Source organism: Geotrypetes seraphini, chromosome 5 (genome assembly GCF_902459505.1).
Source record: "Geotrypetes seraphini chromosome 5, aGeoSer1.1, whole genome shotgun sequence".
In the NCBI taxonomy this organism is placed as follows: domain Eukaryota; kingdom Metazoa; phylum Chordata; class Amphibia; order Gymnophiona; family Dermophiidae; genus Geotrypetes; species Geotrypetes seraphini.
In genome coordinates this window covers 174,488,219-174,500,529 of record NC_047088.1, presented here as the reverse complement: position 1 = coordinate 174,500,529, position 12,311 = coordinate 174,488,219, and the positions used below count along the sequence as shown (strand labels likewise).

The following is a 12,311-nucleotide window of genomic DNA, read 5'->3' as shown; positions in this document are numbered from 1 at the left end:
AGTAGGCAATCCAAAGCAAACTTTCTTTTCTGAGCAGCATAGACTCAAAAGTAAATTACTCTGCATATGGGGTACACAAATGAGTAGTTCTATTAACATGGAACAATAAAAACACGGGAAACTAAAAATAAAATAGAAGTCTAACCCCCATAGTGATAATTTATGAATTCTAAAAGAGGTCTATTGTATCTAAAAAAATATATATATATGTAGCAATAGCATTTACAAGAATACAATGCAGTCTATTTCCACGTTGAGTCATTTAGGGTAGATACTCTATAGTTCAAAGATAACCTTCTGTTCTTGTAGCAGAATTGAGTCTACATCATCCCCTCTTCGTCTTTGGTGGATTATTTAAAAGACAAAGGGCTAGATTCACTAACCCTATCGATCATGTTCCGATAATCGCAAAACCAGTTTTGCGATCGTTCCCCGACCCGATTCACTAACCTCCTGGCTGATCAACCTCTGATCCAATCATGCAAATGAGGGGAAACGGCATGCAAAGCAGAAAGGACGTGATTAACTAAAGTCAAGAGGGAACACTGATTGGGTTGGCCGATCTGAAGTGAAGTGACTGCTGAGGACCAGTTGCTTCACTTCCTTACTGACTCTCCTGCCCTCTAAAACCACAGGCTCGCAATGCTTTAAGCAGAATAAATAAAAAAAGGAATTTTTATATATTTTGCAAAAAGCGCATTGTGAGCCTGTAGTTTTAACCCGACAGAGCCCCTCCCCCCCCATTACCGCTGCCATCAGGCCCAGATCCTCCCACCAAAAAACAACCATCTCTGGGCAATCCCCAACGCTGCCCATCCACCCCCTCCCTAAGCGCATGAATGAATATGGCAGGAGGGATGCCAACTCCCTCCTGCTATATCGCAAACCCTCCATCGGTTGGGCCCGGCCCACCCCCTTCCCTGTACCTTAAAAAAAGTTGGGAACAGGAGGGATGCTCAGTCCCTCTTGCTCCAGACTTCCTCCTCCTCCGACGCACTCCACCGCCAAACCGCCGAACTATGGAGGAGAACATCTGGAGGGGTGGGGGGGGCAGACTTTTCTCCTGGGTCGAGAGTCTGCTGACTGAGAAAGTAAGCATGTACATTTTTCACTTCTACTATGTGCACAGCCGATAGAGCCTGAAAATGAGTATCTGTCCACCAAAAGAGGAGTTGAGCTTCTAAGCGTAACATGTTGCTTCTGGGGCCTCTTTACCTGTTGACACAGGCCACCGCTGTCACATTGTCTGAAACGACTCTGTCTGCCTTGTCTTCCAGAGACTTCTCCAGTGCTTGACTGATAAGTCAAATGGCTCAGAGTTCTAGTCAATTTATGGACCTCTTTTGCTGAGCCAGTGTCCAAAGACCTTGAACTGTATGTCCTTTGCAATGAACCCCAACCCCCCCCGACCAACCGTAAAGGCTAGCATCATTTGTTAAAATCTCCCAGGAGGAAATTTGGAGAGGGATGACCCTTGAGAGGGAAGCCAGCCGCAGTCACCATCACAGACTGCTATTCATTTTCAGTACTCAGGGAAGCGGTTGCTGAAGTGAGTCTGTCTGAGGAGATCATCTAGAAAGAAGAGTCTAGGAGAGGCCTTATGTGCACTCTTGTCCAAGACACCACCTCTATGGCTGTTGCCATCAACCCCAGGAACTGCAGATAATGCAACGTCATGAGAGTCAGACTTTGTAGCAGGTCCAAAATCTGCTTCTAGAGCTTCAGTCTGCATGGCTCTGGAAGAAAGAAGTGGCCCAAGGCTGAGCCATAAAACTCCCAGGTACTCCAGGTGCTGAGTCGGCTCGAGCTGGCTCTTCTTGAAGCTGACAATCCATCCCACATCCTGGAGGAGTTGAACCACTTTCAAAACAGCTAGTTAGAATTCCTCTTAGACGGAGCTCTGATTAGCCAATCGTACAAAAACGGGTGCACCTGGATCCCTGCCTTGTGGCGGTGTGCCGCCACCACCACCACCTTGATAAGTGTGAGGTGCCGTCGCAAGGCTGAAGGGGAGTGCCGGGAACTGGAAATGCTGCTCCAGGACATGAAACCTCCTCTGAGCCAGAAATATGGAAATGCTTAAGTTATAGGTATGAGAAGATAAATGCAGATATGCTGGGGCATGCTAAGAGATTCAAGTTAATTTGGGGCCCATTGACATCTTTTGTGGATTCATTACAGTTGTCTTTTTTTTTTTTATTTATTTCTGTTGGTATAATACACACACATCCAAAGGGAGGGAGGTATTTCTTTTGTATGGTTATATTCCCTTATGTAAAAGTTGGTGGGGGGGGTTACTGTTGTATGGGTACTGATTGATAAGTGCATATATAATTACTATTATTTGTATAAATATTAAATTGTATTTTTGTTAGCTTTAAAAACCTAACTGGAAAAATTGGGGCCGACTTAATTTTACGTTCTGGTGGGCAAATTTATGTTTAATATATAAATATGAAAAAACAAATGCTGACTTGTCAGGGAGCACAAAAATTTTCAAATTAATATGGGGCCCATTGACATCTTTTGTAGATTTATTATAGTCTAATTTTTGATGACATATTAGTTGCACATCCGGGGGGGAGGGTGGATATATATATGTTTAAATGATTCTTTGATCTTTTCTGGAGGGGTTGGAAGGGGAGGAGGGTAGTTTTTGGGTTTTGATAAACTGTTTCTGAATATTTATAAGTGCTTAATTCTTATGGTTATGACATGTATTTTATAATGCACTTTTTGTAAGAACTGAAAATTTAATAAAGAATTATAAAAATAAAAAAAAACTTTAAAAATTCAATAAAGTTTAAAAAAAAAAGAAATATGGAAATGTGAAGATGGGCCTCTGTAAAATCGAGAGGCAAGAAACTCTCCCAGTGCCGCTATGACTAACTGGTCTCCAACAGAAATCTGGCACTTTCAGTGTGGCATTGGCCAACGAAGTCCAGAATTGGCCTCCAGTCATCTGAGCCTCTCTTTGGTACAATGAAGTATAGGCCCAAACCCAACTCTTGTCTGATACTAGCTCTATGGCACAAAGATCCTGTTGCCCTTGTACTGCTGCCTGGATTCTGAGGGCTTTCTTCAGCTGGCCTGCAGGAGAATTTACAAAGATCTGGGGGGGGGGGGGGGGGGGGGGAGAGCACAAAATTCATTTTTATAACCTCCTCAAACAATGGTCTGCATTTAACTGAGCCCAGACAAACTAAAAGGCTGACAGCCTGCCCCCTATCTGCAGGGGGGTGGGGGGCTTGGCCCTTGTCGTAGCATCATTGTGCTTTCTTGGAGGTTGGGGAAACATGAGGGAGCCAGAGGCTTGCTGTTTTCTACCCCCGCTACACCTCTAACTGGCCATCAGGTCATCCAGACTCTTGCCAAATAGCATCTGGCCTTGAAAGGAAAGCCTGCTCAGACTGGATTTGAGGATGAATCTCCTGCCCACTGCCTGATCCAGAGCATCCACCGGGCAAAGATAGCATAGGCTGACACCTTGTTCATAACTCTGATGATATATAGAGCATCCACTATATTAATCCACCCCAAATAGGAGCATTTGGGGATCTTAGTCATCCTCCAAGGCCAGGATTCGAAACAGAAGGGTTTGGAAAGCACGTGCCACAAAGGAAGCCACAGCTGCAGACTTAATCCTTAGAGCCAAAGCTTCAAATTGCCACTTAGGGGATCACTTCTACTTTACAGTCCTAAGTATCTTTTAGCATTACACCTCCTTCACTAGGCAAGAAGGTTTGGTTGGTGACCTGCGCCACTAGCAAATTCACCTTTGGCTGAACATACATAAGAATTGCCATACTGGGAAAAACCGAAGTTCTATCAAGCCCAATATCCTGTTTCCAACAGTGACCAACACAGGTCACAAATACCTAACGTGTTTCCCCAAAAGCACATTAACAGGTGTTATCCAGAGACAGCAGGCAGATATTCTCACTGATGGGTGATGTCACCGACGAAGCCCCAGTAAGGACACTTGAAAAGTGAATCGCAACTTTAAGCTTAGAATACTATAAGCCCTAGTCATAGGCAGCCACGCTTCCCCCAACCCCGCCTCTGCGCAGCCGAACCGCAGAACCCTTGCTGACCCTGCATCCTTCCCTCCCAACCGATCCCTGCCGACCGCGACAATAAATACCTTCCTAGAGGAGTGTAAGGCCAGCAGCACTCTCAGGCTGCTTCGTGGCCTTTTCGCTGGGGCCTTGTGTGTAATGATGACATCAGTAACACAGCAAACAGAAGGCCCCAGTGAGAAGGCCGCGAAACAGCCTGTGAGTGCTGCTGGCCCGACGCTCCTCTGCCAGAAGGTATTTGTGGTCAGAGTGGATCGGTTGGGAGGGAAGATTGGAGGATCAGCGGGGGCTTTAGCTGCGCAGTGGGGGCGGCAGCGGTTGCTTAAGGGTTATGCTGCATGAGGGATGGGAGGGAGGGAAGCTGGGCAAAGGGTTCTGCTGCACAAGGAATGGGAGGGAAAGATGGAAGCTGGGCAAAGGGTTATGCTGCATGAGGGATGGGAGGGAGGAAAGCTGGGCAAAGGGTTCTATTACACAGGGGGATGGGAGGGATGGAGGGATAGAAAGATGATGCAGAGGAAAGGCACAAGGGGATGGGTGAGAGGGGAGGAAAGATGTTGCACATGTGGGGAAAAGGAAAGAGGAAGAATTGGGGTGAAGGAGAGGAAGGGAAAGATAATCATGTACATGAAAAAAATAAGCCCTATCTGAAAATAATACTTAGTGCCTTTTTTGGGCCCCAAATGAATATAAGACACTGTCTTATTTTCGGGGAAACACGGTAGCTAGATTATAAGTAGTAAAAAGCAATGTTACTTACCGTAACAGTTGTTATCCAGGGACAGCAGGCAGCTATTCTCACTAGTGGGTGATGTCATCCGACAGAGCCCCGATACGGACATCTTGCAAGCATGTCTTGCTTGAAGAAACTCAGAAGTTTCGAGATGCCCGCACCGCGCATGCGCCAGTGCCTTCCCACCCGATGCTCCGGGCGTGTCTCCTCAGTTCAGGTAGCTAGCAGAGAAGCCAACCCAGGGGAGGTGGGTGGGACGTGAGAATAGCTGCCTGCTGTCCCTGGATAACAACTGTTACGGTAAGTAACATTGCTTTATCCCAGGACAAGCAGGCAGGTATTCTAACTAGTGGGTGACCTCCAAGCTAACCTCAATGGGATGGAGGGAGAGTTGCCAACTTAGGAGAACAAATTTTGTAACACAGTTTGGCCAAACTGCCCATCCCGTCTGGAGAAAGTATCCAGACAATAATGAGAGGTGAACGTATGAACCGAGGACCAAGTGGCAGCCCTACAAATCTCCTCAATCGGCGTCGATCTGAGGAAGGCTACAGAGGCTGCCATTGCTCTGACCCTATGTGCTGTGACCTTACAGGGAAGGGGTAATCCAGCCTGGGCATAGCAGGAAGAGATACAAGCCGCCATCCAGTTGGAGATGGTGCGCTCCGATACAGGTCGTCCCAACTTGTTTGGATCAAAGGAGACGAAAAGTTGAGGAGCAGTTCTGTGTGGTTTGGTGCGATCCAAGTAGAAAGCCAAAGCACGTTTACAGTCCAGAGTGTGAAGAGCTGATTCTCCAGGATGAGAATGAGGCTTTGGAAAGAACACTGGAAGCACAATGGATTGGTTGAGGTGAAATTCAGAGACCACTTTAGGCAGGAATTTCGGGTGAGTGCGGAGGACCACCTTGTCATGATGGAATACTGTGAAAGGTGGGTCCGCCACCAAGGCCTGAAGCTCACTGACCCTGCGAGCAGATGTGAGGGCCACCAGAAAAACCACTTTCCAAGTGAGAAACTTCAGTGGAGCCTTGCTCAGAGGCTCAAAAGGAGGTTTCATAAGCTGAGAAAGGACAACATTTAGATCCCAAACCACTGGAGGCGGTTTGAGAGGAGGATTGACATGAAAAAGTCCTTTCATAAATCTGGAAACCACAGGATGAGAAGAGAGAGGTTTCCCTTGTAGAGGCTGATGGAAAGCCGCAATAGCACTCAGGTGGACTCGTATAGATGTTGACTTGAGACCAGACTGAGACAGATGTAAAAGATAGTCCAAAACAGAGGATAGGGAGGCTCGCTGAGGCTCCTTAGAATTGGAAATACACCATGAAGAAAATCTAGTCCATTTTTGGGAGTAGCATTGACGAGTAGCAGGCTTCCTGGAAGCCTCCAAGACATCCCTCACCGCCTGGGAAAACTGGTGCGGAGTTACGTTGAGAGGAACCAAGCTGTCAGGTGGAGAGACTGTAGGTTGGGATGAAGCAGAGACCCCTGATGCTGAGTAAGCAGTGAAGGAAACACTGGAAGTAGGTAAGGTTCCCTGCTGCTGAGTTGCAGTAGAAGGGAGAACCAAGGTTGCCTGGGCCACTGAGGAGCTATCAGAATCATGGTGGCATGGTCGGACTTCAGCTTGACCAGAGTCTTTTGAATGAGAGGAAATGGAGGAAACGCATACAGAAAGCGATTCCCCCAAACCAGCAGAAAAGCATCTGCCTCGAGGCGATGAGCGTAGATCCTGGAGCAAAATTGAGGCAGTTTGAAATTGTGGGGAGCCGCATAGAGGTCTATCTGAGGCGTTCCCCACTGAGCAAAGATCTGATGAAGGGGCTTGGAGTGGAGTGTCCATTCGTGAGGCTGGAGAAGACGACTCAGTTTGTCCGCCAAGACATTGTCCCTCCCCTGAATGTAGACAGCTTTGAGGAAGGTGTTGTGGCGAACCGCCCAATCCCAGACTCTGAGAGCTTCCTGGCAGAGGGAGGCCGAGCCCGTGCCCCCTTGCTTGTTGACATAATACATGGCGACCTGATTGTCGGTGCGAATGAGGACCACCATGTCGTGAAGCAGATGTTGAAAAGCTTGAAGAGCATTGAAGATGGCTCTGAGCTCCAGCAGATTGATTTGATGGAGTCGGTCCGCACAGGTCCAGAATCCCTGAGTGCGAAGCCCATCCAGATGAGCCCCCCAGGCATAGGCCGAGGAATCGGTTGTGAGAACCTTCTGATGAGGAGGAGTGTGAAACAGCAAACCTCTGGATAGATTCGAAGAGGTCATCCACCAAAGTAGAGACTGCCGAAGAGCAGGAGTGACTATGATGTGTCGAGTCAACGGGTCTGACCCTTGAGTCCATTGAGAAGCTAGGGTCCACTGAGGAATTCTGAGATGGAGCCTGGCAAAGGGTGTCACATGAACTGTAGAGACCATGTGGCCCAGGAGGACCATCATGTGTCTCGCTGAGATGGACTGGCGAGAAGATACAGACTGGCAGAGACGAAGAAGAGAATCCATGCGCTGAGGAGGAAGGAATGCTCGAAGCTGAATGGTGTCCAGTACCGCCCCGATGAAGGGAAGGGACTGGGTAGGCTGCAGATGAGATTTGGGAAAATTGATCTCGAAGCCTTGGCTCTGCAGGAAGCAGATCGTGGTCAAGGTCACCGAAATGACCTTTGGAGCTGACGGGGCCTTGATGAGCCAGTCGTCGAGGTATGGAAATACCTGAAGACCCCTGTTCCGGAGTGCAGCGGCCACCACCACCAGACACTTCGTGAAGACTCTGGGAGACGAGGACAGGCCGAATGGAAGCACTCGATACTGCAGATGTAGATGTCCCACCCGAAATCTGAGGAACTTGCGGGAGGCCGGATGAATGGGAATGTGAGTGTAGGCCTCCTTGAGATCCAGAGAGCATAACCAGTCATTCTGCTCGAGGAGAGGGTAGAGCGAAGCAAGAGTCAGCATGCGAAACCTCTCCTTGACTAGGAATTTGTTGAGGGCCCTGAGGTCCAAAATGGGTCGCAGGTCGCCCGTCTTCTTTGGAACAAGGAAGTACCGGGAGTAAAACCCCTGGTCCAGTTGGTCCGTCGGGACCGGCTCCACGGCACGAAGCCGGAGCAAAGCCTGAGCTTCCTGGAGAAGAAGGGCGGTCTGAGTCAAGTTGGAAGGATACTCTCTTGGAGGGTGGTCCGGAGGGACCCGATGGAAATGAAAAGAGTATCCTTCCTTGATGATAGTAAGGACCCAGAGGTCGGTTGTTATGGCCTCCCAGCGATGATAAAATTGATGGAGGCGCCCTTCGATGGGAAAAACAGGGGGAGGCAGAATGAGGTTGGTTATGCCCTCGACGAAACAGTCAAAAAGGCTGAGTGGTCTTAGGGACAGCAGGCAACTGAGACTTAGGCTGACCCTTCTGGGGAGGCTGGCGCTTCGCCAGTTGCCTCGCAGGTGGAGTTTGCCTCGGCTGATAACGCCGCTGATAAATCAACGGCGGACGAGAAGGTCGAGACTGCTGAGGCTTAGGCTTCGGCCTAAGGATAGATTGGAAGGACTTTTCGTGGTCAGACAACTTCTTCGTAACAGTCTCGATGGATTCATCAAAAAGATCCGCCCCAGCACACGGGACGTTCGCCAGGCGGTCCTGAAGATTCGGGTCCATATCAATGGTCCGCAACCAGGCCAACCGGCGCATCGCCACCGAGCAGGCCGCCGCTCGGGCTGAGAGCTCGAATGCATCATAGGCAGATTGCATTAACTGAAGCCGAAGTTGGGACAGCGAAGCAACCACTTCCTCAAACTCAAACCTAGCCTGGGACTCGATGTACGGTGTGAACTTCTGAAGCACAGGCAGAAAAAATTCCAAGTAGGCTGCAAAGTGTAAATTGTAATTCAGGACTCGAGACACCATCATCGAATTCTGATAGATGCGTCGACCAAACTTATCCATGGTTCTGCCCTCGCGGCCTGGAGGCACTGAAGCATAGACCTTGCCAGGATGAGACCGCTTGAGCGAGGATTCGACCAGGAGGGACTGGTGAGAAAGCTGAGGACCCTCGAAGCCCTTATGATGCACCGTGCGGTACCGCGCATCCAATTTGCCAGGGACCGCAGGGATAGAGTAAGGAGACTCGAAGCATCGCATGAAGGTCTGGTCGAGGAGCTTGTGCAGGGGAAGCCACAAGAACTTCGACGGAGGACGAGGCAAGTGCATGGTATCGAGGTATTCCTTGGAGTATCGAGACCCAGCATCGAGAGTAATGTCCATGTCATCTGCCATCTGCCTGAGGAACGATGAAAAGGACAATTGGTCCGCCGTCGCCGGTCTGCGAGACGGACTAGAAGAAGAAGAGGCTTCAGGCTCCAGAGAGGCCTGTGAGCAACAGGACAAGTAGAAAACTTCAGGGTCCTCGAACTCCGGGCCTGGAGGAGGAGACCCAGTCGAAGCAGCATACCCCAACCGAGGCAATTTCTTCTGAGGCGAGACGGTCGAGTGCCGAGAGGAATGCTTCGAAGAATGTCTGGATCGATGCCCCTCCCGATGCCTGGAAGGGGATCGAGCCCGTCTGTGAGAAACTGGTTCAGACGCCTCCAAGGAGCAGATTGGACTCGATGCCGTCGATCGCAGAGGCGGAAGAGTCGGCGCCCCCCCGACGCCGCCCAGGTTTGATAGGGGGTTCGGAAGAACTCGTCCTGCTTCCTGCTATGCCCAGGACTGGGTGGCCCCGAAGGTGGACGCCACACTGAGTCATGGGGCGGAGTAATCGGTTCCAAGGGAGGCAGGTCACTAAACGAGGCTTTCCTCGAGGGGATGGGCTCCAAGGGAGGCATATCACTAAGGGAGGCCCTCCTCGAGGGAATCGGTTCCAAAGGAGGTACAGCGCTAACGGAGGACCTCCTCGAGGACCCGGACACTGCTCGCCGCTCCTCCTCGCCAAGCAACAAGGTCGTGCGGCGAGGAGGAGGAGGAGGGGGCGGTCCGCCCCTCGAAGCCGAAGCTGGAAGGTCACCCTGGATGGTGGCAATCAGCCGAGGCCCCATGGTCTGCATGAGCTCCACGAACTGAGCCTCCAGAAGGGACCGCAACGAAGCCGATATGGAGGGATCCGCACCAAAAGGGGGCCCTTCCGCACGGTCTCCGCGCTCCTTCGGTGCTGCGTGCTTCTGCTTGCCAGTCTTCGGCACCTTGAGCACCACCGGTGGAACTGTCGGGGTCGATACCTGCTCCGAGGAGACGGAGGAAGGCTCCGGCGCCGAAGCCGGGGCCGAAACCGGTGTGAACGATGCCAGTTTCAGGAGGCCCGAAGCAGCCGGGGAGGCAGAGGGCTTCGCGGAAGGAGTCGAAGCACCTGTCGATGTCGATGTCGAAGCTGCAGGATCCGATGAAGCTTCCATCTTGAACATGGACTCCCACAGCAGACAGCGGCACTTAAACGCTCTCGCCGTCAAAGTGGAGCAAGGCCGGCACGATTTCGGGAAGTGATCCAGTCCCAGACACTGTAAGCAGCGTCGATGAGGGTCCGTGAGCGAAATCGTGCGTTGGCACTTGCTACACTTTTTAAAATCGGTAATCGGCCAGGACATAGGCCGGAAAAGCTCCGCCGCAAGGTCGAAGGCGCGGGGCCCCAGAAGGAAAAATTTTTTTTTTTTTTTTTTTTAAAGAAATCAAAGAAAGAAATAAATGCACAGGAGAGCCAAAGAACTCAACCCGCGGCAAAATAGAAGGCAAAAAGAAAAGATTCAATGGGCGCAAATTGAAGATAGACTTCTCAGCTCCGCGGAAGAAAAAGAACTGAGGAGACACGCCCGGAGCATCGGGCGGGAAGGCACTGGCGCATGCGCGGTGCGGGCATCTCGAAACTTCTGAGTTTCTTCAAGCAAGACATGCTTGCAAGATGTCCGTATCGAGGCTGTCGGATGACATCACCCACTAGTGAGAATACCTGCCTGCTTGTCCTGGGATAACAGATTTTATGCTGCTTATCCTAGGAATATGTAGTGTATTTCCCCAAGTGTAGTGAAGTATTTAGCTTAGAGCCCTGTGTGTGTGTGTGTATAAAGCAATCCTCTCAACGTGGCTGGCTTGAAATTCACTTATAGAATACGTGCACTACTGCACAGGAACACTCCTGTGAGCTCTTCCAGCCAGACCATTTGAAGAAAGCTTCCCGGTCTTTGTTTTTGGAGGCTAAAAGCAGCAGTCAATTTTTCACGGTGATGTATTGTTTCTTGTCTTTGTAAATACTCTGCCATTTCCTTCTTTTACTAATAAATGCTATATTCAGTTGTAAGAAACAGCTAGTGTAGATTATTCTGTTTTACCCTAAAACATCAGTGGGCTATAAAACTATGTTGCTCTGGCCTGTTGCCCCCCATATATGGCTAGGTGGAATACCTAGTTTGTTGCCCCCCCATTACAACTAGGTATTACACCAAGCCATCTCAGTAATGACCTAAGGACTTCTTTTAGGAAATTATCCAAACCTTTTTTAAACCCTGCTAACTGATTTCACTACATTCTCCGGTAACAAATCTAGAATTCCAACCACAACCAATCTGGAATATTTTCAATGGGCTCTGGGAGGACCCAATACATACCTTGGTGCAAAATTAAGGCTTGATGATACCTATAAAAATTGGGAAAAATTTACCCCCCCCCCTTCCCTAATTGACTTTTTTTTTTTTTTTTGCTTTAACATTTTTATTGATTTTTTCATATAACAAGTGTGTTATAACCTTTCATACAATTATCTCAAAAATACACTTGATATCTCCATAACATACTTATATACAACATATCTTATATTATCCTTATTATAATTTTAGACATCATATAAAATATAATGATTTTATCAACTATTATTTAATTATGAATCCCTAATTGACTTTTGCAAAGACACTAAAGCAATTTTAGGAATTTTACCAAGCCAAACAAATTTTGTAAGAATTCTATTTAACCTTTTATAAAAGGACCCCTGAAAAAAAACAAAACCTGGTATCATACCCATTTGGTAACAAACCACAGGCAATATCATCATTTTAATCGTTTGGATTCTCCCTCACCAAGATGTAAAGGATTCCATTGCTCACACATTTCTGTTACTTTTTGTAATAAAGCTTTTTCATTTACTTTCATTGTGTCATCCAGTGTATTTTTTTTATCCAAATTCCTAAGTATTTTATTCTATCTTCCTTCCAGATAAAGGAAAATGAGTCAAACAAACCTTTTGTACAATGTACATTAAGTGGAAGAACTTTAGATTTATTCCAATTAATCTTATACCCAGAAAATTTTCAAATTTCTCTATTAATTCAAGCAAGCATGGAATGGTTGTTTTGGAGTTTCTCAAATGAAGCAGTATATCATCTGCATAAGCAGAGACCTTATATTCCCGCTTCGAATAGGGAATATCCTGTATCTCCTCTGCCTGTTAAATAGCTAATAATAAGGGTTCTACTACAATATCAAAAAGCAGAGGAGACAAGGGACATCCTTGACTAACCCCCCTCTGC

General features: G+C 48.4%; 1 protein-coding gene across 3 annotated transcripts in view; it reads right to left on the bottom strand.

The window, feature by feature from the left end:
- SF3B1 (splicing factor 3b subunit 1) overlaps positions 1–12,311 on the bottom strand; it is a 236,498-nt gene that overhangs the window by 119,543 nt on the left and 104,644 nt on the right. The window lies entirely within an intron of this gene.